Genomic DNA, 3368 nt, shown 5'->3' with positions numbered 1-3368 from the left:
CCCAGAACCCCTCAGAGGTTCCACTCATCAGAAAAGATTTTTTTTACAAGCCATTTTATTAGGAGCTAATCCAGACATCATCCCAATCATATCTAGGAGAACTGGACAATCACTACAACTGTTTCAATGCAGTTTTCTTCCTTCTTGAACTCTTGGACATCAGCTCACTCTTACCCACTCCCAACTCCCCCACCATAGCCCCCAGGAACGCTTATTCTGGTTTGGGTTGTTGAGCGCCATTGTCTTAGCTCCAGTGTTGTTGTTGAGCGCCATTGTCTTAGCTCCAGTGTTGTTGTTGAGCGCCATTGTCTTAGCTCTAGGGTTGTGGTGGTTGTTGCTGTTGTTGATTGCCATCATCTCAGCTCTGGTGTTAGTGTTGGTATTCTGTGCCATCATCTCAGCTCTGGTGTTGGTATTGTGGGGCCCACTATCATTTTCACTCGTGTTAAAAAAAAAATCCACCTATTGATTTGACAAATATGCACTGAAGTTCATTCTATCAGAACTGTGCAAATGCTAGCTTATAATGGCAAACAAAGCACAGTTCTGTCCTCAAAGACCTCTCTCTCTCTCTCTCTCTCTCTCACACACACACACACACACACACACACCCCAACAACAAAAAGTCCAGTTGCCACAGAATCAAGCCCCATACAGGACGCCCTGACAGGAGGCAGAGTAGAACTACGCTCATTAGGCTCTGCAAAAACTGACTTTTCAGAAACAGGTCGCCAGGGCTTCCGCTCAGGGCGCGCTCTCTGGGTGAGTGAAAATTGTCAGCCTTTCAGTTAGTAGCTAAGAGCTTGATATTTTGTCACTCAGGGACTCCTTCCATCGAGCCCACGTTGGAGTTTTAACAGTTGCTCTTCTGTGAGTCTTCTAAAACTGTAAAGTGCTCTGAAAGTATATATTTATATTAAGGATCCTGGGTACAGTGTGTGAGCTATTTCAGAGCATCAAGAGCTATTCATCTTGCTGCTAGACTGCCTAGCAGATGGATTAGGTAGCAAGAAATACATATTTATGTACGTGATTTCAAGGACAGCATCACCACAGGGAGAATGAATTATTACAGGGAAAAAGTATACCTGAGTGGACGAGCCTTAAGGGAAGAGAAACTTTCTCTCCTCTGAGTTGTTCGTACTTAAAACAACCATATTTATTACTGCTCTGGTAATAACTCCAGCCTCATACAAGGGGAAAAATTACGTAGACTAACAGAAAGTACCCATCACTCCCTAATACAGAGGTCACACTGTTAGCAATAAGTTATATTTATGCTTTTATTCTATGACTATGTATAATAATATACTTTGATTAGGAATGCGTTGATGAATGATAGGTAGTATTGTTCTTATTGTTATTGGTTGTCAACTTGGTTCCAACTCACAGTGATCCCACCGGACAGTGTGGAAATGCCCCATGGGGTCTTTTGGCTGTCATCTTAAGGATGCAGATCACTGTTGCATAGATTTAACCTCCGACCTTTCAGACAGCACCACTGCACCACCAGGGCTTTAGAACGTCTACCACTGCAGAGACTTGGAAACATAATTCACATCACTCTGTTCCATACTTAGGGTAAACGCTCTGCTTCTGTAGGCCTGTGGCTAGCTCTTCTTTCCCATTATTGTCAATATCAATGCACTGTGCGTACAAAATGCCATATATTTTGTCTTCGGAGCGATCACCAGAATATGATAGGCTGGATGAAAGGACCACTAGGTATTGGACTGCTGACAGCAAGTTTGCTGGTTCAAACCTACCAACCTCTCTACTGGAGGGAAAAAGGCTGTCCACTCCTGTAGAGATTTACCAAGCCTGGGAAACCACCTCTGGATTGGCTAAGAGTCAGAATCAATTTTGTGGCAAGGGTTTAGATATGTCTTCAGGGGCCCTGGGGATGCAGTGAGTTAAGTGTTGGGCTGATAACTGAAATGTCCGTGGTTTGAGCCCACCAGTTGCCCTGCAGGTGAAAGAGGTGGCAGTTGGCTTCCAAGAAGATCCCAACCTTGGACTTTCTATGGGACAGTTCTATGGTGTTCGTAGCACCCTGAGTCAGAATTGACTTGAATACAGTGGGTTTGGATTTGGGGAGGTCGTCAAAACCAAGCCAAACTCACTGCCATTGAGGCCATTCTAACCACAGTGACCCTATAAGACAGAGTAGACCTTCTCCCTGGGGGAGGAAGCATAACGCTAGAGATGCACACACTTGGGAATAAGAAACATTTTGATACCAAACGTATGTCATTGACCCAAGGACAAAGGACAGACGGGTCAGGAAAGGAGAACTGGAAGCAGGAAGCAGAGGAAGGAATTGGTAACCAATATTACACTTCAGGGATTACAATCAATGACATAAAGCAATGTGTGTCTCAGCAGTTGAACAAAATCCAATTTCTCTATAAACCTTAAAAAGAATAATAATTTTAAAAAGCTACCTAGTCACCTGGAAATGACCCATGAATGTACAACTAAGGGATCTACTAGAATTCTGGAAGCCAGCTTGACAAAGCTCTTTCAATCTCCCAACATTCCCGTTTACTTGGGGTGCGATGCTGCTGTTAGCGGCTGTCAAGTCCGTTCTGAGTCATCCCGACCCTACGCGCAACAGAACTGGGGCCCTGTACCATCATCTAATTGCACGTCTGAGCCCATTGTGTGTAGCCATCTTCTTGAGGAAATCTTTTCAAGTGCGATGTTTTGACACCAGAGATGCTAGAGAAGAGCAACAGCCGTGGAACCAGGAGCCTGAGCATGAGACGGAGCAGAGGACTTGCTAGCCCACAGAGCAAGGAGAGCTGAAAGCTTGGGGGCAGGAGGTCAGACACAGACAACCACACCATTCTCCATTTTGTACACTGCTCCCCACTGGCTGTTGTGTGAGTACACCTTTTTGTAAAGAGTACACCTTGGGACTCTTCGGGTGCAGTTTTAGTGCGGCACACAGCGTCTCCCTGGACTGGACAGCCCCTGACAACCACAGAATAAGTGGCACAATACAGAAAGCAACCCTTTTGTAAAAGTCAGTCCGACGGAAAATCTGCAAATCTGCTTTCCGTACCTTCCACGCACTGGGTTCAGCCCAGCATGTAGGAAATAGCTATCGTCTCTTTTCGGACTTCTTGTTTTCTTCTGTCTTGCCTCAATGTGGCTCCTCTGGGATAGGACTTGGAGTGCTCTCAGTGCTGCCCCCAGGCTGATACTATTTTACCCCACACCCTATCCTTCCCTCCTCATCCTCCTCGTCCACAAGCTCAGGTACCATGGTCTTTCAGCCACCACTCACTTCCACTCACTGGCTCTCTGAGGGGAAGCTTGGTGAGTGTGTGCAGCCAGGCTCACACATGGGGTGTCTGAACCCC

The sequence above is a fragment of the Echinops telfairi genome, unplaced genomic scaffold (assembly GCF_000313985.2).
Source record: "Echinops telfairi isolate 266 unplaced genomic scaffold, ASM31398v2 ScPeMD7_23;HRSCAF=83, whole genome shotgun sequence".
Classification (NCBI taxonomy): Eukaryota; Metazoa; Chordata; class Mammalia; order Afrosoricida; family Tenrecidae; genus Echinops; species Echinops telfairi.
Note: the sequence above shows the minus strand (reverse complement) of the source record.